Raw genomic sequence first — 22872 nt, forward strand, 5'->3', positions numbered from 1 at the left:
ATTACCACATTTTCAAGTATTTGTTATAAGAATTACCCCACTTCTCTGGTACAAATTTTCTGTATTAGTCTGTTTCTGTTGCTTATAACAAAATACCTGGAACCAGGTAATTTATGAAGAAAATGAAATTTATTGCTCACAGTTTCTGAGGTTGGGAAGTCCAAAGTCCAAGAAACACATCTGGTGGTCGTGACAGTGACCCAGGGGTCTCACATTGCAAGATGGTGGAAGCAGAGAGAGAGAGAGAGAGAGAGAGAGAGAGACACACACACACACACCTCCGTTTACTCTTCTTTCACAGATCCCAGAACCAAGCCCCTGACTGCCATTATTAATCCATTTATTATGGCATGGTCCTACAATATAATCACCTCTTCAAGTCTCCACCTTTCATTTGCTATTAGGCCTCACAATCAGCTTAGCATAAGCGCAACCATGTTAGCTCAGAGTCCTTTAATCCCTTTGTCTCACCAACCTAACAAGTACCATAATAGGATTTCCCACCCTCTTAACAGTCATAGTTTCTTTTTTTCTTTTTTTTTTCTTTTTTGTGACCGGTAAGGGGATGGTAACCCTTGGCTTGGTGTCGGCCGCACCGCGCTCAGCCAGTGAGCGCACCAGCCATCCCTATATAGGATCCGAAGCTGCAGCCTCGGCGCACCCAGCGCCGCTGTGCTCCCAGCACTGCACTCTCCTGAGGGAGCCACGGGTTCGGCCCCAGTCACAGTTTCTAATACATAAAACTTGGGGAACACAATTCAAGCTTCAATGAGTTTTACGGGGACATAATTCAATCCACATTACATTCTGGATTAGTAAGTACATTCTGGATTCTCATCTCATTGAATGGCAAAATTGATTTGTTGCACATTTCCCCTGTGATTAATTAAAAAAAAAAGTTTTTGTTCCTGTGAGGGTTTTTGATTGTCACTTTTGAAACCCTGTTTAATAATTAGCTTGAGGGGAACAACTCATATCATTTTTTATGAAGTGGATTTCTGAAACAAACAAAAATATTTTCTATTTATTATGCAGATATCCATATTAGGAAACAAAGCATCTCTTGAGTAACATTGTCAGCTCAAGGTATGCAATACCCAGAAAAAGAGAAAGTCTGCTATGGTAACTATAAGGTATTCTTTCACTGATGGTTGGATTTAAGCACCTACAATCCTTATCTGATCTGTAACTTTAGAGGTAAATAAATAACTTTAATGTAAAATTTAGTTTGTTTTCATTTAACACCCTGAGTATAGAGATCTGAATATACTTATCTTTGGCAGATATCAAGAAATCCTAATTTTTTTAGGTTCATCACTATGCAAATAAACTAACAAAAACTGCAAAAAGATCACATGTAATAACTATAAAATTTATTATGATATAAAAAAGTTTTAAGTTTGTATATGAAGTCCAAAATAGAAATTGCATTGCTATGTGGAAATTGAAAGCCAGAAGATCATAGTCTGTAAATGTCAAACATAATCAAGAGTTATGTTAATAATTAAAACTTAGAATCTTAGCATTAGAAAGGTGTCCACTCATCTATCCAAAGTAAAAAAAAAAAAAAAAGACCAAAAACTGTCTATCAACATCCTCAAAATATGTTCCACAGACCTCTTCTTTAGCACTAGTGATTGTAAATTTTTGAGGGAAGAAACTTTGGATTTATCTTGCAATGCCTAAAGAACTTTTAACCTAGATAGCACTCAATAAGCCAACCTGGAAGAAAATATTCACAATACCTTTATTTGATCAGAACCTTTATTCAACATATATAAAGAACATTTATAAATCTATATTAAGAAGAAAACAATTTCATAAAAATGGTCAAAAGTCATAAAGAGACACTGTATAAAAGATCAACAAATGCCAATAAGCTCAACAGTCATCAGAAAAATGCAAATTAAGCCACAATGGCATGCCACATCTCACCCATGAAAACAGCTAATGAATAATAGAGAAATGCTACCAAGACTTGGCAACTACATGGAGCAACTGGACATCCCATACATTATTCATGGGAGTGTAAAGTAATACAACTACTTTAAAAACCTGTTTGACAGGTTATCATAAATTTCAACATATATCTACCTTATGCCTGAGTAATTCAACTACTAGATTTTTATCAAAAAACAAAACAAAATATGTGTTTGTAATAAGTTATGCATTACAGAAAAAAACTAGAAAAAAAAAAAAACAGTATCCATCAAGAAGAACATATAAACATACCATGGTATATTCATACAATGCAGGGCCAGGACTGGAGTAAGGCAAAGAAGGTAAGTGAGTGTGTGTACACGCAAGTGTGCATGTGTGTGTATGAGCATGTATGTATATTTATATACAAGGGCATTTCAAAAAGTTTGTGGAAAAATAGAATTGAAAGATAATACAGATCTTTCCATGAAATTTTTGTCGTACCCTCATATATATAAGGATATACAGACACACATATCATATATATTTATCATGGCTGGCTATATAATTTATGGAATGCAAAATGGAAATGTGAAGGCTCTTGTTCAAAAAGTAGGAACATAAGTGTCACTGCTGTTTACATTTGTGTTGTACAAAGCCAGTTTTAAATGCAAAGAGTATGTGGAATCACTGAAATTACACAGTACCTATTTCATAATTGGAACATGCATATGTATTTTATTCTTACCAGAATGATGGAAATGTACACTAACCCAACTATTTTTATTTCCCTTCTTGATACAGGCATATTCAATCATTGCTCTCTATCTTCAGCTTACTGACTAATATGGGCAGATTGAAGGGAAAAGAAGCATGGGTTGCCCTATCTTTTCAATTCTTTCCCATCTTTCCCATTTAGTGTCACCATTTTCAGCATAAGTAGTTGACTGATGGAGGGAAGCAACACAAGTAAGAAAGGATATGGGGTTCCTTGGCTGTCCATTGCCTTCTTTCTGTGTTGGAAGCAAGTTATGGTTCAAACCAAAGAGTGGCCTCTTCAGGCTCTCAGAACCCCCACTTAGTCAGTCATAGACATAACATGCTTCTCTCATATCACTTTGAATCTTGCTGAACTCCCATGTATTGTGGTTCCACCAGAATTCTGTGCTCATGGGGATCACAAAAGCTATATGTGAACGGGGAGGCAAGGGATGGCAGCAAACATATGTGCTGCACTGTTGGGACGTTGAGGCCACACACCTCCTCCTGGGACAGAGAACTAGCCACGACCCCCCAAGGGTTAGGGCAACAAGTCCACCACATGGCCGAAAAAGAAGGGCGACAAAAAGGCCACTGAGCCACGGTGCGGACTTCTCCTCAGAAGAACATCGCCTGGGAGTAGTCGAATATGTCAGGGTGAGTATCTTGGGCAGTGTCAGCCCTCCCCGACCTTCGCCTTAACCTTTCTTGTTTTGCCCTCTTTCACTTTCTTGGACCTTCAGCGAATGGGAAAACAAAAGTGGGACAATTGATGAATCCTGGCCAGGGCGACTCCCCGGTGGACTCTAAAGGTCTCATCAGTAGTGTCCCCAGTAGCGGCGGCCCATGTGGGTGAAGGCTGCTCTCCTTTGATTACTTTGCAATATGGGAAACAGTGTTGGAAAGCATGATAACCCAGCCTTTAGGGCCTTGCAGTATCTCTTAAAGAGCCAGGGGCTTGACCTCTCAGACAACGTGGCTAACAGGACCTGGGAGGCTGTGATGCAGGTGGCCCCCTGGGTGCCCACAGCCAATTTTTTTTCCTATGACACCTGGGATCGAGTCCAGGCACTGACGTGTCAGAGAGAAATCCATCAGGGAATAGAACCACCATTGGGGTTCTATTCTACCATATCTGCCCTCAAAACATGTTTTTCGCCCACGCAGGGGGCCAGCCCCGATAATATAGAGATAGAATGCAAATGGGCCCAGTTTACACAGGAGCAGGCCCAAACTGGTCCCCTGTCTACTATATCTGAAGGAGCCCCGGAACCCGCCAACCCCAAGACAGTTTTTGAAAAGGATGTGGAGGGATTCCAACACCAAAGTCCCCCTTGCTCTGAGGTACCCGAGAGTAAATTATATGCTCCACTTTGCCGTCCCTCGGATGAATACTCCACCCCTCAAAACCCTTGGGGACCACCTCCACCATTTAACGATCAGCCACGGGCATATCCTGTTCACACGCCTGTTCAAAAAAAGATGTTTACAGAAACATGGGAACACCCGATAAGCCCAAGGGACCAGCTCAAGGCCTATCCTGTAAACATTAACCCAGGGGGAAACAGACCCACCATTTGATACCCATGGGAATCCGGCAATTTAAAAGACTTAAAAAAGGCAGTTGCAGAAGATGGGCCCAACTCGCCTTGGGCTGAGACCGTCCTTCAGGGGTTGGCCCACCAACCTTGCACCACCCAAGATTGGAAAATGTTATGTAGGGCCATACTCCCTGGCGCCTTGTGCGTAAAGCTCTGTGCCTTAAGGAGGAATGCCACCTCCAGGTGGAAAGAAACCAGGCAGCAAATCCTGTGATCCACATTACATTTGGGATGTTGTCAGGGACCGCCGACCCCTGTAGTACAGGAGTACAACAGGCCGCCATTCCACCTCCCTATCAAGATCAAGTCAGGGCAGCAGCCCTCTACGCATAGAGAAAACTTGCTGAAGGCCCATTAGAACCTCCCATATCTGGCATTACCCAAAAGCCAACTGAGGACCTTGCCTCGTTTATTGTCAGGGTAGAACAGAACATAAACCGAAAGTTCCCTCCCGGCCCCTTAAGGGACCAATTTATAAAAATGTTGGTATGGGAAGGGATGACTTCAGATCACAAAACAGCCTGTGTGGGGCTAAAAGAACGCTCCCTTGAAAGATGGGTAGTTGCATCCAAAGATGTAGGAACCCAACACCATCAAAAATAGACCATCACTGCCGCCCTCCAAAGCCAAACAGTGGCATTAACAGAGGCCATGACCAAAGCCTTTGCAGCCCTAACGTCCCCCCAGGGAAAGAAAAGAGACCCTACACTTCAGAGGAGGCGATGTTTCTGATGCAGGGAACAAGGACACTTCAAGGTCAATTGCCCACAGGGGGCCCCTATACCAGGGAACAATATGAGCCCTCAGAGTCCTCCTTCTACCCCCTGCCCTCATTGTGGGAAGGGATTCCATTGGAAAAAAGATTGTAAATCCAAGTTTGATAAACAAGGCAACCCTTTAAACTAGATATGTTTATACACAACCCCCGGCCCCATTATCCCAAGGGGGGCCAATCACCCCAACGAGAGTAAACAAGTTGGCACATTTGTCCCCAAGAGAAAAGGGAAACCCCAGGGCCAATTGGACCATCCCTATAGTTGAGGGACTCAGGCCCAAAATGGATATTTCTATTGGAGGAAAAAATTTCTGATGTTTAATTGATACTGGGGCCGACAGGACTATTTTGAGGCAAAAAGACATTTCCCCTAGCTGGAAGATGATACCAGGACCCACTGTTTTGGGGGTAGGGGGCAACTCCCCATCCCTAGAGACTGAAAGTTGGGTGATATGGAAAGATGCAGATGGCTCCCAAGGAGAAGTGAAACCCCTCATAGCACCAGGGTTAAATGCCAACGTCCTGGGACAAGATATATTAGGACAGGCAAATATATATATCACCACTGACCACAAGGGCTTTTATGATGATTTGCTAGATGAGGAAGAATACCAACAACAGTTTAACATAAAATGCCACCCCAATTACAGAGGCGATCCTCATTTTGATAAAAAATGGGCTGGAGCAGATCTTCCCTGGGTTCACCCCCAATTCTGAAGGCCCCTATCCCCCAGTTTCCCCCCATTAAAAGGGCCAAAGGACCCCCTGTATGGGTGGAGCAGTGGCCACTCCCTTCATCTAAGACTCAAGCCCTCAAGGAGATTGTGTTAGAACAACTTAACCTAGGACACATTCGCCCATCTACCAGTCCCTGGAACACACCAGTGTTTGTAATTAAAAAGACCTCTGGTGGGTGGAGAATGCTCCAAGATCTTAGAGAGGTTAACAAAAGGATGCCCGCCTTAGGCACACCCCTTAGAGAATTGCCGTGGATACCAGCCATCCCTAACCACCTCCGTTTGCCCACAATTGATATTAAGTATTGCTTTTTTCCTATTCCCTTACATCCTAAAGATTGTGAAAAATTTGCCTTTTCCATCCCTTCCACCAATTTTCAAGGGCCTGATGAGCACTATGAGTGGGTTGTTTTACCCCAAGGCATGGCCAATAGCCCCGCCTTTTGCCAGAAGTACGTTTATGACTTGTTGTCTCCTGTTAGAGAAATTGCCAAAGTTACATTATATGTATACATGGATGGTATCATTTTAGGGGCCCCAAATTCTGGTTTGCTGTCCCAGGCTTAAAAATACTACAAAAATGTTTACAAAAGGGAAGACTCCGTATTGTGGCAGATAAAATCCAAGTCCTTTCCCCTTTTAATATTTTAAGGGCCCACTTAACATTGGAAGGGGTTACCACTTTGAAACCACAATTGTGCATCCAAGATTGTTATATGTTAACAGAACTCCAAGAGGTTTTGAGAGAAATTAATTGGCTAAGACCATGGATCCCTGTCACCACAGGAGACATAGCTCCCCTTTTTCAATTATTAAAAGGACATGTTCCCCATGATAAGATTCGGTTGACACCAAGTCATAAACAAATTTTATATAAAATCCCAAACCAGTTAAACAAGGTAAAATTAGCCAGGTACAATGCAGATCAGGAGTTGCACTTATGGCTTCTTTCCACCGTAAACACATTGTTGGCCACATTTGTCCAAGGGGGACGTCCTCTCCAATGGATCCACATGTCCCTTGGAGGGTCTTCTCAAGTTTATTCTCCCGTAGATCAAATGGCAAATCTTATCCGAGACACAGCATTACATTGTTATGCCCAAGAGCCTGCGAAGATCGTAGTTCCATACAGGCTAACCAACTTCAATTGGGTACACAAAAACAACTCCAGACCAGCGTTGGCCCTGGAACGTTTCCCTGGAACACTTGATTGTCACTATGGAATGTACAAATGGGTCACACCTTTCAGCCGCTTAGAGTGGCTAGCCCCTGACTTTTTTACCACCAACCTTTGCTCAAGGCATATAATGTGTTTACTAATGGTGGGAAAGAGGGGGCAGACGTTATTATTTATCCCCCTCATTTACAACAACAGCCCCATAGACATTTACAACATTTTCAGCCTTGTGCAGGGTCGGCCCAACTGAAGGCGTTATTTGCGGTGGTGTTAGCATTACAACAGGTCCCCCAGCACATGAATTTATTTTCTGATAGCTTATATGTTGTTAATTTATTGCCAGGGCTATTAAATTCCCATATCCATATGGATTGTAATCCTATTACCCCTCTTAAGATCCAGGCTCGGACTTTATTACAAACTAGAGAAGAGCCTCTTTATTTACATCACTTGCGTGGACACCAAAACTTGCCCGGGTTTCTATCTGAAGGAAACACTTTAGCAGATAACATTGCTTCCAAAAATATCTAAATTTACACCTTGCAATGTGCGTCCAACCTCCTTACTTTAACTCATGTTAACTGGAGAGGATTCCATATGCGGTACCGCCAGGTGCCCATTCGAGACCTGAAAAAGATCGTCCACACATGCAAGTCATGTCTCCCATATTTACAAGTCCCTCCATTACAACCCCCAGGGGTAAACCCCAGAGGATTAAAATCCAACATTTTATGGCAAACAGATGTCACCCATTATTCCCCATTTGGAAAACTTAAATACATTTTTGTGTCCATTGACACTTTTTCCCATGCTGCACGGGCTACAGCGCATTCAGGAGAAAAGGCACGCCATGCTCAGAGCCATTTTTTACAATGTTTTGCCACATTAGGCCTCCCAAGTCAAATTAAAACGGACAATGGTCCTTGTTTCACTAGCCAAGCATTTCAACAATTTCTTACTACTTGGAATATTCAACACACCACAGGCATCCCATATAATCCACAAGGTCAGGCCATAATTGAACCATTTCACCAAACTTTAAAAAAACAGCTTTTAAAACAAAAAGGGGGAATGCATAGTCCCCACCAGCAACTGGGTTTAGCTCTATTTACACTTAATATTTTAAATTTTTCAAAAAAATAATCCTTTAGCACCATTTCAGAAATATTGGTCCCTTCAGCTCACACACCCCATGATACAAGCCAGGTGGAAAGACCCCCTTACAGGACAATGGAGAGGCCCTGATCCCGTTTTAACCATGAGGAGAGGATTTGGTTGCATCTTCCCTTTACAAGAGTCAAACCCTATATGGATACCCTCCAGGAATCTTAAATTTGCACCAATCACCCAGGGCGACAATAGCCTTGAGGGTCATTTTTTCTTGTCATCCTAGGAAACATCATGAAGATTCCATTATTTGTCTACCTGATACTACACCTCGGTAGATGCCAAGGTAATGCTGGTAGCAATGGACCACCACCACATATGCTGACATTCTTCCCAAGGTATATTGGCACAAAGGATCGGAGATGTACACACATTGGACAACCAAGGGAAGGCGATTACATAAAAGAGGCGTCGGAGCCGCAGTGGCCGTATCCTCCCTCCTCGGAGTCATCAGTGCCAGCACAGGAACAGTAGGAATAGCATATGCTTACCAAAACATTCAAGATTTAAGACAAACTGTAGATGAAGATTTAGGCCAATTAGAACATTCCATAAGCCATATGCAAACTTCATTAACCTCCCTTTCTGAGGTTGTGTTTCAAAATCGTAGAGGATTAGATCTTTTATTTTTACAGCAGGGGGGCTTATGTGCTGCCCTCAAAGAAGAGTGTTGCTTTTACACTGATCATTCAGGAGTAGTGCATGAATCTTTAGCTAAGGTCAGAGAAAATTTAGAAAAGCACAAAAGAGAATGAGAAGCTCAGGCAAGTTGGTTTCAGTCATGGTTTAATAATTCTCCTTGGCTCACAACCTTATTATCATCCCTGGTGGGTCCTGTTGCTATCCTCTTTTTAGCAGTAACATTGGCCCATTGGTGCTTGCCAAAATAGTTAACCTCATACGGCGTAATGTGGGGTCTATCACTATGCTCGCCCAAGTGGTAGACGAGGTGGCCCAAGAAAAGAAACCCTCTAACCCATGGGTAAATATGGCCCTCCAAAAAATTTATTCCAGGTACTGAAGAGTTCCACCAGACCTCCGCTTGGTTGGATAGTCAATGATGGGTAAGATCCCCAGAGGGGGACAACCTAAGACAGGCACAACCACTTGAGGCTGGCGAGGCTGTGAGGTTAGCCGCCTACAGCTGCTCATAAAAAACAAAAGGGGAACCTGTTGGGGCATTGAGGCCACACACCTCCTCCCGGGGCAGAGAACTAGCCACGACCCCACCCATGTACGCATATGTCATCTGTTGAAAACATTCGCCTGGACAGGAGAGATAAAGATGGCACCTGACGGAAGCCACCGGGGCGTGACAGAGGAAAGACATAGTTTAAAATTATTGGATAAAAGATATTTCCGCGCTCGTGCTCACCGCATGATTTCAATAGCAAAGCATTAGAGCAAGTTGCATGTTCACATGACCTTTAAGATGATAGGTTGAAGTTAGGAAATCCCCTTGCCATATGCTTATAAAAGCAGGTGCTTGGGTGAAAATAAACTGAACGCTTGATGGAACCCCTGCCGCTTCTGAGTGTCTCTCTGTGGGGCTGAATAGGCGGGCGGCAGACTCACCTTCCTTCTGGGCTCTGCTGGCCACTAGGGTGGCAGGAGTAATCCTACCGGTTCCCTCTTTTGCTCGTCCCGTGGTGGGGGGCTAAAAGGGGCTACTGGGAGGTTTGGGGCCCGCCACCCCTGAGTCCCAGCACTGCACTTATGTCTTCTGCTAATGTGCACGCTCCATTTACCCACTAGACTTCACCTGCAAAACACGAGTTCAAAGATAAAATTATCAAGAATTTTCAAGATGGCAACAGCAGAACATGAAACTAAACATAAGTCCTTCTGAATTGGGACCCTTTGAGACTATACATGTGGCAGATGCAGAAAGCCAGCTCTGATTGGATAGAAAGATAAATAAATAGATGATAGATAGACAGATGTTCAGATAGAGATAGAAATATACGGATAGATGATAGATAGATCGATCAATCTGTCTTAGGGAAGTTCTCTTTAAAAGGTAAAAGAAACCTCAGAGAAGAATGGTGGTGAGTAGTGATCAGATTCTGGATGCATTTTGATAACACAAAGGGGTTTGGATGTGGGCTTTATAAGAGAAAGAGAAATCAGAAGTGACTCAAAAATTTTGGCCTGAGAAACTAGAAAAGTGGAGTTATTGATTACTAAAATGGAGACTACTACAGGACGAGGTGGTTTGAGATGAGAGCTATCAGAAGTTTAGCTGGGGATGCACCAAACTTAAGTGCCTATCTTACATTCACAAAAAATGTCAACTAGGCAGCTGGATATGCGAGTACAGAATGCAGAGAAGACATCTGAGCCAGAGATTTGAGAGCAGTCAGCACAGTGATGACATGATATTTAAAGCCATGAGAAGTGAGAAAAGCTGAAGCAAGAATTAAGTGTAAAGAGTGAAGAGAGAGGTGTGAGGACTGAGGCCTGGAGAACTCCATCATTCAGAGGTTGGAGAAATGACATGCGACCCACAGTGGAGACTTGAAAATTAACTTCGGCAAACAACTTTATCTCTCCAAACATTTTCCACTCACCTGTATAGTAAGGGTTTTGATGCTTACTTCTTAGGATTTCTTGGGAATTAAAAATAAAAATATTATTTATCTAAACTGTGTAGAGTACACAACAAGATTGCTTCCACACTCCAGGTGTAGTGTCTTCCTCCTCTGGTTTACTTCCTGTGCTTTCTCCAAAGGCCTCAAAAAATGTTTTACATTTATTTATTTGTATTACTGCTATTTGCTTTCTTAATATCTTCAATTACGGATCAATTGCCCAGGACAGCAAACGGGCTTTATTCATCTTTGTAACTCTACCCCTGAAGACATTGCTAGGTAGCAAATGACACTCAATTTTGTTTTTTCTCAAAGAATGACTAATATCAGAAAGCTAGGTCATTCCATTACCCTAAAGAAGTCTTTAATCAAGAATTAGACCTGTAAGAAATAGTTGTACATTTCTCACAGTTATATTTGCTGTAACTTGACAAACTAAAAAGAATTTGAGAATAAATTTTTCATGTTTTTTTTTCTGAGTTAAGAATAATAACAGTGAAATTTTAAAACATGATAGCACCTGTGGGAAATAAGTAATTATGTCAAGATAGCATCCACTTCAGTTAGTTATTCACAACTTTGAAGTGCTTCTTTTTGTCATTCATGCTTGTGAAGCACCTCTTTGGTTTCAGTGGAAAAACAGAGCCTTTTACATTAATGACAACTTATATAATTATGTTAAAGTGCTAGACGCTGAACCTAGGGAGAAGAATATTACATCTACCTCTGTTCAAAGCTGCCAAGCCTCTGACTTGAGTTGTATATAGCTAAGTCAAGAAGCCACATAAATTTTGGCTAAATTTTTTGCCTTTCTTGCACAGCTTTCCTGATTAGTCTTTGAAAATATGCAGAACTTCCTAGGATCTGAGAGTTAAAAATTAACCCTCCTGTTTCTTTCAAATAGTCTTTAACTGAAGCAGGTATTCTGTCAGATAAAGAGAGATTACGTGGGTATGACATCTGGGAAAACTGGCCATCCTAGGAATGGTGTCAGGACACAACCCCTGAACACATAAACCAGGGGGAATGAAATGCAACGAATAGGCTAGACTAACGACGAAAATGAAATGCTCCAAAAACCAACCAGCCAACAGGAGACAGTGAGGCAATCCAGAGATTTACAACAGGAAGCCCCTACAGCTCCCAGCACAAGACTAAAGGGACAAAGCGAAGAGATGATTGTACTAGCGCTCAAGGACCAGGATCATCTGGTGGATTCTAGGACCATGTTCATAGGGACTGATCAGCACATTCTCTCTGTAAAGAACAGTAGTTGTCAAATATCATGAGCACAAAAATTATATAAGCAAACTGTTTAAAATGTGGACTCTTAGGACTCACCTCCAGAGGTTCGGATTCAGTAGAATCTGATTAATTGGTATTGGAACCAAGAATATGTATTTTTAACAAATACTCTTGGTGATTCTAACATAAGTGGACTATGGGCCACATTACTAAGTACACTGTTAAGGAGAAATTTCCACATAAAGCAACATTAAAAGAAAATGGCTGTCTGAAAAGGAATCAGCCCAGTGTTGCGTGGGGAGTGATGGAGTTAGAGAATGTTCTGAATGTATTAATTTCATGCTTCCATTAATGCCTGGCTCTTCCACCCTCTTTTTGTAGATTTCATGCTGATCACATTCCATCTCTCTCAGGTTAAACATTTGCACGTAAAGGTATATACTAATTAGAATTCCTTAGATTGCAAATAACAGAGAAAGATTCATCTTATCTCAGGATTTAGTATCAAGTTACTTGGGAGCATAAAGAGCAAAGAAAACCATTTTAAAAAGCTGCACAGTTTCTCCTATAAAACTCAGATTTTGGGTCATTCTTTAGAACATCATTGAAAGAAAGCCAAGATGCTGGGTACCATTCAAGCTTTATTAAAGGAAGAGAATTGGCCATCCTGTACTCAAAATGGAGGACAGCCTGGGGCTGCCCTGACAATGGGGACAGCACCAGGTGTGGGTGTGGTAAAGCTTATAGTGGTGCGCCAAGGGCTAGCTGATACCATCAAGGAAGGTCATTATGCTAATGTGGATTGGGGTGGAGAACTGTGTCCTTGTGGAAGCAAAAGGGGTCTCTGTTTAAGTCAGGAGGCTTCTGGTAAAGGGAAGGGTGGAGAGTTGGAGGTGGGCAGCACTATTTTGTACTTGGGCTTTTCTAAAGTAGTGCTGGTTATGTTGCAGATCTGTGATTCCTGCCTTTTAAGTATAGGAAAAAGGGGAAAAGGGCAGAGGTCTCATTCTTCTGAAGCTACTTCCTGCTGGAGATCGGCAAAGATATGGAAAAAAGGAAAGATTTAGGTGGCGGGGTATTGGATTCGTGTGGAGAGGCTGTATTCCTCCAGGGAAGGGTTGCCGATTCTGAGGGGCTGATATCCTCCTTGCAGGAACAATTCAGTGACCTTTTGGTTGGTGAAAGCCTGTATATATTCCTGCAAGAAATTACAGAAACACCAAAAGAGACAGTGACGAAAAAGTAGGATGAGCCCCAGCACAGTGCTCTCAAAGATGTCATCAATATTTTTTTGAAAGTACTATGATGGTTAATTTTATGCGTCAACTTAGAGGGTGTTTTTGGATGAGTTCATCATTAAATCAATGAATTTTGGGTAGAGTAAATTGCCCTTCATAATGTGGGTGGGACTCATCCAATCAGTTGAAGACTAACTAGAACAAAAAGAACATCCTCTCCAAGCAGGAGGGAATTCCTCAGGAGACTGCCTCAGGACTTTATCCGTACCCATGGTTTTCCCGATTTTTCAGCCTGCTGGCCCACACATAATGCAGATTTTGGACTCGCGAGCCTCTATAATTGTATGAGCCAATTCTTTATATGTATTGGTTCCATTTCTCTGGAGAACCCTGATCAATATGACTACCCTTCACACAGAAGGTAAAATTTTGGGATAGGAAAAGTTAGAAATAAAGTCTAATTGTGTTTGTCTTCGTCATGGAATTATCAGCACATTATACTTTATAAATATTGATATTCTTTACTATTAATCTTAAAAAGAATATTATAGAGCTCCAAATAACTATAGATTTTTGAATGGATATGACCTCTCTTTTATTACTTCTCATATATTACTCAGCAAAATACTGAGTAATATGAGATATGCTCTTTTCTAAAAAGTTTTCTCAAAGTTATAACAAATCACACTACATTTTTTTCTTCCAACTGTGTAATTTGAGAGTCCTTTTTAATCTTTGAGAAGTAATGGTCAGAGTTTTCCTTGATCAGTTTAGAGCGAGATACTCTTTTTAGCCATCTGCTTCATTTAATTAATAGGCAGTTAGTTGTCTCAAACAGAGAACTGGTTCCAAATCCAGAATACAGAAAATATTTGCAGAAATGAGGTCAGAAAAGTACTAATGAAAATGTTTGGAGAGATCAAAAACTTTTTTGAATGGCTTTAATAAAATTCATTTTATTAATAAGTATGTTTTATCATACTATCCATTATTTTGCTTTTCCCTATCTTTTAAAACAGTTTTACTGATATAATTCACATAAAAAAATTCACCAACTGAAAGTATAAAATAAAGTAGTTTTTAATGTACTCACTGAGTTGTGCAACCTTCACCACAATCGAATATTAGAACATTTTTATTACCCCCCCCCAAAATGAGTACCAATTAGCACTAACTTCCCATTCAACACCTCCCCCCCCACCCTCACTGGCACCACCACCAGCCTTACCTTCTATCTCTATACATTTCTCTATTCTGGGCATTTCATATAAATGGACCTTATACAATTCCATTGTATGTATGAATCATACAACTATAAGCTAATGTTTTCAAGGTTCATTCATATTGTAGTATGTAGCTTTCACTCTTCTTAACTTTTGCTGAATAATAGTCTATTGTATAGGTATACCATATTTGGAAGCAGAGAGAGGAAGACAGACTCTTCTCTTCTTTTAAAGCCCTCAGAAAAATGACCCTTTCCACCATTTTTAATTCATTCACTACTGCATGATGCTACAGTCCAACCACTTCTTCAAGGCCCCACCTTTCAATTACTATAATAGGATTTCCCACTGTAGAGCTAGGGCTAGCTAGGTCTGGAGCTCACAGACCTCTCGAGCCCATTCAAAAACCCTTCACATGCAGGTCTATGAGCTAGGTAACCAATAAAAAGGTCCTTGGAGCTTTGGTTGAAGAAGGAAAAGTCTTTTTTCAGCACACACACACACACGTCTAGGAGCTAGGCAGTACAAAGAGAAACTCCAAAACTCAACTGTTACCAGCAAAGTCCAAAGAAAAACTGAGCAGCTGCCGGCACAGCAGACATGCTCCATTTTTTAGACACAAGCTCTCTGCCGGCCAGCCTGCTTCACAAACTTAAGAACATACAATAACAGAAAACTAACAAGATACATTGGTGCACATGTGCACTAACTCCACCCACACACAACTTGTTTATAAAAAATGTGCAGCTTTTTTTATAAAAAATGACCCCAACCAGACCTGATCTGAGGGAGACTGATTAAATTATCCTATTTTCCCCACACCCATCCTCTTAACAGTCACAGTAGGGGCTAAGTTTCTAATACCTAAAACTTGGGGGATGCAATTCAAGCTTCAGTGAGTTTTGGGAAAAGTAATTCAATCCACTACAAGCCATATATGATTTTAAGCAGTTGTGTTCTAGAAAGATAATTCTATGGAAATTTGGAAGATGGGCCCTGGCAAGGTACAGTAACATGTGGGATACTAATTTGGAAGCTAATACTGTACTGTGATAGTCTATGCAAGTAGTCAGGGCAAAGGCAATAAGAAGGGAGAGGAAATAACAGTTTCTAGAAGTACTGAAGTAGTAGAATTGAGAGAATTGAGATAATGACACCTTGAGTGCTCTATCCATAATGGCCTTAAGTATATCTTTTACTAAATCAATCCAACTGAAGTCCCAGTAATTCAAGAGACATCCAGTCCATTACCACCTCAACCTTTGACTTATCAGCCTTTCAGCAACTCTTGCCAAATTCTCACTTCATTAAAGTGCTACTAAAATGAATTCCTTTTGTCACATGTCTCCACTACTCTCCATTAAGCCATTAACATGAGCTCTTTCCTCTCAAGACATTTGGCCTTAAAGGTTAGCTAACTCCAAGTTCAAGTACGTGGACTTTATCATTAAAAGCCTAACCCCCCCCCCAAAACCCCCCAAAACTATTCTTAAATCTGCCTCCATGTTTAACCTCCCAATTATATCTAGTCCAGCATTAACAATTCTATATTACCCATAGGAGACCTGTCCTCACAATTTACATGTGGAAAAATGTCTGAATTTCCTATAGAAGAACTGATGTTTATCAGGAAGTATAAGCAGCAACTCTTGGTTATTGGTTTAAATCTTAAATATATATACTGACCATCACCATAGACTAAGTAGTTTCCAAAATCTTTTTACATGCATAAAATACTCTTTCTTTCTAACTTGAGAAGTCCATATCCCTATGTCTTCTTCTAAATGTTATGAGCCTGCAAATAGGAAGAAGGTAACTAAAGAAGAAAAAGAGCTAAAATTGTACTGCAATTTCTGCTATTGAAAACAGGAGGGCAGCTACTTGGTTTTTTGCAAAAGCTTTTGTTAAGCACTTTTGCTCGTGATCACCAGAGGAGAGGGTCTGGGGAGGCCCAGTAGCTGGCCTCAGCTCACCCTGTCCTCTAGCAGTTTCCTGACTCCACCACAAGAAAGAATTCAAGAGCAGAGTCACAATAGAAAGTGAAATCAGGTTTAATGTAGCAAAGTAAAGAGCACAGATGTCACAGAGAAAGTGCAGCCTAGGTCCAGAGACTGAGTAGGGCCTGTGCCAAGTTTAATACAAAAGTAAGAAATACACATGGAGTTTAGTACAAAGGGCAGGCTGGCTCAAGAGAGTGAGCAGCTGCCCATTAGAAGTAAGTTTAACACAAAAGGAAAGCACATACACCTCACCAGCAAAGCGCAGATTGGTCCAGGGAGAAATGGGCAACAGCCCCATCTTCTGCAGGGATTCAACTTTTATAGTTTTGCTATCTAATACATATTCATGCTATCTAATGAATATTCAATTAGTGGAGTGGTTCCCAGTTATGTAAGTAGCTTGCACATGCTCAGTTGGTCTCTTTTAGAGCATGCTCATTGGTCACCTTCTACCACATGCATCAAATATTTTCAAGAATATTGTGCTCTCTAGCACCTCTGGTGGAAGGTCATTCAAGAGATAAACTCATTTTTAGGGAGCATGCTTGGCTACTGAGATTACATAAATCTGTCCTCTGTGGTCTCAGTCTCCACCTGATGGTGCTGAAAGTGGGTGCTGCAGATCACCATAGCTTAGTACACAGGGACGAAGCTTGAGTCCTAGGGGAGTGGTTTGGGACCCAGGGGAGTAGCCTGAAACTCAGAAGAGTGTCCTAAAAACCAAACCCTTGGAAATTAAGTGCCTTGTACCTCACTTAGACCTGTATTCCACTTGAGAACTCACTCTGGAGCACTCTCTCAGAAGGTGGTATAACTAGTTATATTACAACATAAGAACGTAAATGATGAGGAGTTGGGAGACAGAAAATTCAGTGATCCCTGGAATAGCTTACAAAAGCCTTAAGCAGACCTTTAATTAGTAGAGATGTCTGTGGGGCATGGGCATACCAGATACTTTGATTTGCACTTAGATTCAAACTTCACGTTAATATTTCTGAAATCTAAAGCTGACATAGACAAGATGAGAGGGTGGCAGAGCAAACAAAAACTGAACTAAACAAACCTACTCTTTTAAAGCAGCCAGGAAATTTTCTGCCTTCCAGTTGTTAGAGACAGTTCCACTTTCAGGGAGGCTGTTTTACTATTCCAGGAAAACCATGCACTGAAGATGTGCTTTTTAATTTTGAAGATGTAAAGCAGTCACATGACTCTAAGGAGCGCAGTTGCTCTGTAAGACAATATGAAGAGGTCAGCTGTGTTGCAAGGAGAGTTACATATCTGCAGACTATGCTCTTCTTAGAGGAATTTTTTTCCTTTTCCAAGTATGGATTTAGAATGTGCTGTCTCTGAAAATAATAGCAACCCCAAGGAGGAGGTTCTTGTGCAAACAATGGCTACAAGATGTCAGCAACAGAGCCCGCTAAGGACTTAAGACCTGAAAGCTCAATTAACTTCAGCTTGCAAACAGACTGTACATTGGGAATAAATTGGACTTAGCTATACATTGGACTATTGGGTCAGATTGTTAATGTCCCACACTGTTATTATTCAAGACAAATAATTGTTTTTCAGGAAAGGGACTGATGGAGAGCTATTGTGTTCAAACAGGATTGTTCTTTGGAAGGTGTTGGTCCAGATCGCACCTCTGTGGTTGGAGGTGGAATTTTCCACAAAGAAAGTGAAAATATTTATGAAAATCATCCTAGAAAAAAGCAAAACTGGGGACATAAAGTGAACTTTCTGGGTTGTGGATTGGAAGAAAAGAGAGATGTTTCCACCCTACCTTGGATAGTAAGATTGTCATGCTCAAGGACATTCCCTCAGGTGCATGGAAGCAAAGCGACGAGGAGCAAAGGTAATCGGCCAATACCATACAGATACAAGCTGGAAGCTAGCAAGAGCCATCTTGTTAGGAACCTCCTAATACAAGGTCTAGTTTAGGTGGTACTTTTGAGCTCTCAGATTGACATGCCTAGTACCAGTTATAAATTTCACAGAAGGTTTTACATCTATTATGTTTTAATTTTCAACTTCCTCAGTGGGAGATCAAGGGAAAGTTCATAGTCAGGATGAGACAAAAATCCCATCCAGACATAATATATTTATTTGCTCATTCTCCGAATGTTTGTCACACCTATTATATGCCAGGCACTGTTCTAGATACAGGGAATAGATTGGTGAGCAAAGCAGTCTTGATGGATGAGACAGTGTCACTCATAACACAAACATTCCAATGTGAAGAGATCAATGAAACAGATATAATCAGCAATTAAAAACAAAGAAATAATGGGTATAAACAATTTCAGATATTAATTAGTGTTATCAGAAAAATAAACTAAGTAAATATAAAACACAATGGGGACATCATTTAGATAAGGAGGCCAAAGACACATCTCTCAAGAATGACTTTTGGACAGAGACCTGAAATGATGCAGAGTTGGATAAAAAGCATTCTGAACAGAGGAACACCAAATTCCACGGACATAAGAAAAAGCAGAGCAGTGCTATCCAATGGGTGGGAAGAGAAAGGATCAATAGACCAGAACCAGATGCTGTGGTGAAGTGGAAAATGAAAACTAGCATTGCTTTCTGGAATATGTAAGTGTAGTCCAGAAATTTTCAGAAATCCTTTGGGGAACTCAGTAAAAATATATATTTTTAGTAATAAACTCAGAAGGAGGCCTGCCATTATTGAAATACAGTTTTGAAGGTGCATATGAGATAATTGGTACTCACAGACAGGCAAGCCCATTTTCACTTACATCTTTTAATAAAATAAGACAACTGTTCTGAACAGGCATTAACTTTTATTGCTGATACATTTAGATCTAACTCTAGATTTGGAGATATATACATACACATATACACACACATACACACACACACACACACACACACACACACATACACACATATATATATGTATTCTATGTTGCCTCAAATAAGCTGACTGTACTCATGGTGCCATGGTAGAACATGTGACATATACTAAGCCAATTAGTACATTCTATTGCTTGGTCTGAGGATCAGCATGTACCCAAAGATATCCAATAATATTGAATTTCTGGAGTTTTTCAAGGATTTCTGAGGATAAGTTACAAGAAGAAAACATGCAGTCCTTTGAGCTGCTAGAAGCCAGCTTCATACCATAAAGGAAAAAAGCCAGAGGATGAAAGCAACAGAATTAAAGGCAAAGCAGAAGGTCAGAAGCTTCTTCACTGGGAATGTCATTGAGTCTCTAAATAAAGCATTATCTGAAAAGAATGCTGTATCTTATATTCTGGTTATGTAAATGAGAAAATTTCTTTTACTGTTTAAGACAGTTTTACCCATGTTTGTTTATTGTTACTTCCAACCAACTTAAAAAAAACACTGTAACATAAATTTGCCTATAAAATGGTGACTAGCGTATAGTTCATCAGAGTGCAGTGACTGGAAATGTTTGTAAAATAATATGGAATTCTTACGGGAATAAAAGGATAGAAAAAACTCAGATCAGAAGTTCATAGGGTTTAATATTATGGTACTGTAACACCAGCACATCTTTTACATCGCAATTGATGCTCAACTATTTTTGTATTGCTGAAAATGTAAAGCTTTTTTTTCTAAGAAGCTGGGAGCTCTTAGCAAGTACCTCATCAATACTCCTCGTTATATCTCTTTAGAGTAGTCAGGTTATACGTATTATTGTTCGTATTTTACATAAGACAGGAGCAATTTAAATCTCTTATAATTTCATTTATCTAAAAAGATGAAACTATTCACCCCAAACAGACTAAATACAACTTGGCAATGAGACATGTTGGTCCTGAGTTGCTTTAAAGTTCAATTCATAAGGCAACTGAATGCCTTTAAATTTTAGGCTTCCTTTTTTATTTTTATTTTGGGGGTGCCAAAAGCTAGTAAGAAAGAAAATATCCAATGCTTAATTTAATTAAATCTCCTATGTGCTAACATGTGTTTATGTGTCCCAGTTATAGTATTCATACAACAGTGTCATCCTCTTAAGACTTAATTGAAATGTCATTTTACATACAGAAAAAATAACAGTTAAACAATGTCACTAAATAGAAGAAAGTTTTGAGGTATTATTCTGATAATATATTAATAATAGTGAATGATAGATTTAATATTGATTCACTTAAGTTTATCCACCTCCTCCTCCACCCCATATTTCTTTGGACTAATAATGCATATTTTGAGGGACCAGTTGTCCTAGTTAGAAACACAATGTATTTCCACCTTAACCAACTGAGACAATTCATTAATTGGTAGACTGACAATTGTTACTTTGCTAAGTATGAGCTAAGCATGCTAAATATGAGAAGATAATTGCTCATTCCCATAGAAATTTTTTGTGAGTCTTAGTCTCATTTTGTAATATTGAACATTAAACATACATTGGCTTTACAGTTAGTAAACTCATGCTAGTACATTATTATTATTGAGTGGTATATTCTGACCAAACAGACTGTCACAGAACCTAGTGCTTTAAGTTAATGAGCATAATTTTCAAGTATTCCATGATTGCTGTCCAAATAGTCAAGTGTTCTTGAAATACCTTTTTAACACAAATGAGAAATGGTGTTATCTTCCATAGACTTTCAAGGAAACTAAATACATTTTTAATCTACTTTTCACAAAATTCCATTAAAAAGAAGTAATGAATTTTTGTAAAGGTAGATTCTTACACGATATTACTGGAAAATTAATCAACTTTAACTCTTTAATGGTTTCTAGATTAAAATATGTTACTAGGAAATTCCTTTTGGTGTGCACATCTATCACTTTAAGCTACTAATTGAAATGTCCTGACCACAAAAAGTCACCTTAGATACTGCAGGGTCATGACTCAGAAAAGTTAAATACTTTTTACAGTAAATTTCTTTCCTGAAATTTCGAAGGTCTTAATAATTAGAGGTTTCTGTGATTCAGGTAAAAATTATACTCAATTAAACATGTTTTTTGATAGAAACTAAAAATTGGTATATCTGTTTTTTTTAAAATTACAAGTTAATTTAAAATTAAAATTTTCATACACATCAATTTCCTTCTAAGATTGCTAAAATGTTGGTAAGATTGTTAAAATGTTATGGCAATTATTCATATAGCAGGGTTCTTGTTTTGTTCTGTTTTTTAGCAAAGGGGAAAATTAAATAGTATAACAACCTAGTTTCAGATGTAAGACAATGTAGAAAAAATGATCAAATATTGAAAAAGATAATGTTACTCTAATCTTGATGACACTTGATTAGTGAAATATAAAAAATAAAATGCTTCTACATTTCAATTAATAGCATTCTTTCTCAAGACTTACCAGGATTTTTAATTTGAACTTATCTATGTTGACAGCAGTTTGTGATTGGACACATTAAGTAAATTGGTTAACACAGAGCTCAATCGAAACATTTCTAAAGTTCACTTCATTAAGGAATTTCCCAGTTATTTCTAATTACTGCCCCATATGTGATATATATGTCTGTGCACCTATGTAAATAGCAACATTATCTTCATAATAGAGCTCCTTACCGCATCTTGATTATGTTATACAGTGCTGAAATGAGATTCATGTTTGGGTAGGAATTTGGGGGAGTAGTTGAGTAGCAGATATAGGGCAGGGCTCATGTATAAAGAGTGTGATTTCAAAGATGAAGGGGAGGATGAAGCAATTGCAATAAAATGTTACAGTAAACTATAATATTTGAGGAAAGTCAAATGATACAAAAATTTTAGAAAGCAATTCATCTACTTTAAACTCCAAATAAAGTAACATAGTTTTAACACAGTCGTCTCATTTGTAAGAACTGATTCTTAAGGAAAGTATACAAAAACCATAAGGGGTAGGAGATCAATTGTATAAATAAAGGTACACTTTGTGGTGAAAACATTTATATCAGCGGAAGTTAGAAACAATCTAAAATAAGCAATTAGCTTATGTATTTCAGACACACCTACTTTGATGGAGTTTGGATGTGTTGTCCCCTCCAAAACTCATGTGGAAATTTGATTCCCAATGTGGCAGTGCTGGAAGCTGTTTGAGACATGGGGGCAGATCCCTCATGAATGGATTAACAGTCTCCCTGGGGAAGGAGGGGTAGTGAGTGAGTTCTTGCTCTATTAGTTCCCACGAGAGCTGATTGTTTAAAAGACCCTGGCGCCTCTTCTCTCTCTCTCTTGCTTCCTTTCTCTTGCTTCCTCTCGCCATGTGATCTGCTTGTACCTGCCAGCTGCCAGCCACTTTCCGCCATGATTAGAAGCAGCCCAAGGCCCATGCCAGATGCAGCTGTCCTAGAATCATAAGCCAAATAAACTTCTATTACTCAGTCAAAGGTATTTCTGTTGCAACACAAAATGGACTAATATAGGAAATTGGTACCAAGGAGTGGGATGTTGATATACAGGTACCTGAAAATGTGGATGTAGCTTTGGAACTGGGTAA

The sequence above is a fragment of the Cynocephalus volans genome, chromosome 1 (genome assembly GCF_027409185.1).
Source record: "Cynocephalus volans isolate mCynVol1 chromosome 1, mCynVol1.pri, whole genome shotgun sequence".
Lineage (NCBI taxonomy): Eukaryota > Metazoa > Chordata > Mammalia > Dermoptera > Cynocephalidae > Cynocephalus > Cynocephalus volans.